Here is a 1,328-nt window from a genome sequence, read left to right as displayed (position 1 = left end):
CTCCACTCCCTCCGGGTGATCCTTCCCTTCTGCCTCCGCCTCCGAGATCAGCTTGTTCCCCCCCCCCACGGGGACTTTGGGGGTTTCGCTGTTTGCGAACGGGTTTGGACGGCCCCCGCCACCGCCTCGGGAGGGATGAGTGAGTCTATGACTTCCTCGCGCTCGCTCTTGTGCTGCGGGAGCTGAGAGAGTGCGTCGGCTAGAAAATTCTTTGACCCGGGAATGTGGCGGAGGGTGAAGTCAAATTTGGCAAAGAACCCAGCCCACCGTATTTGCTTGCCAGTCAGTTTGCGGCGCCCGGTGAGCACCTCTAGATTTTTATGATCAGTCCAGATTTCGAAGGGGACCCTGGCCCCTTCTAACCATGATCGCCAGGTTTTTAAGGCGAAGGTGACAGCGTAGGCTTCCTTGTCCCACACCGACCAGTTCTGTTGTTCGCCCGAGAATGTTTTGGAAATGTAGGCGCAGGGTCTTAGGCAACCCCCCTCGTCTTTCTGCATCAGTATGGCTCCTACGGCCGTGTCGGAGGCGTCGCATTGAACCATGAAGGGCTTGAACTCGTTCGGGTGCACTAGCACGGGCTCGCTCGTGAAGAGCCGCTTCAGGGTTTCGAACGCCTCCTGGCACTGGCTAGTCCAGTGTAGCTTCGCCCCGGGTTTTTTCGCTTCAGGCCCCCTCCCCTTGGTCTGCAACAGGTTGGTGAGGGGTAGGGCCACTTTGGCGAACCCCTGGATGAATGTTCTGTAGAAATTTGCGAACCCGAGAAATGATTGGAGTTGTCTACGTGTCCTCGGGGGTTCCCACTCCAAGACTGCTTGGATCTTGGCTGGGTCCATGGCCAAGCCTTTCCCGGACACCCGGAAGCCCAGGTAGTCTAATTCCTCTTTGTGGAACTCGCACTTGGACAATTTAGCGTATAGTTTGTTCTCATAGAGGGTGGTCAGTACCTCCCGGACTAATTTGACGTGGGATGCCCTGTCCTTCGAATAAATAATGATGTCATCCAGGTACACCACCACCCCCTTGTACAGGTACTTCCGTAGGACCTCATTGATAAAGTTCATGAAGACCCCAGGGGCCCCTTGCAGTCCGAACGGCATCACCAAATATTCGAACTGTCCCATTGGTGTGTTGAACGCTGTCTTCCACTCATCCCCCTCTTTGATCCTGACTCTAAAGTAGGCGTCTCGCAAGTCTAATTTGGTGAATATTGACCCCTCCGAGACGCTGCTTAGCAAGTCTTTGATGGGGGGGATGGGGTAGGCGTTGGACATCGAAATCCCATTAATCCCATGAAAATCTGTGCAAAGCCTAAGACTCCCGTCCTT

Source organism: Heteronotia binoei, chromosome 21, assembly GCF_032191835.1.
Source record: "Heteronotia binoei isolate CCM8104 ecotype False Entrance Well chromosome 21, APGP_CSIRO_Hbin_v1, whole genome shotgun sequence".
In the NCBI taxonomy this organism is placed as follows: domain Eukaryota; kingdom Metazoa; phylum Chordata; class Lepidosauria; order Squamata; family Gekkonidae; genus Heteronotia; species Heteronotia binoei.
This window is presented reverse-complemented; position numbering follows the sequence as displayed.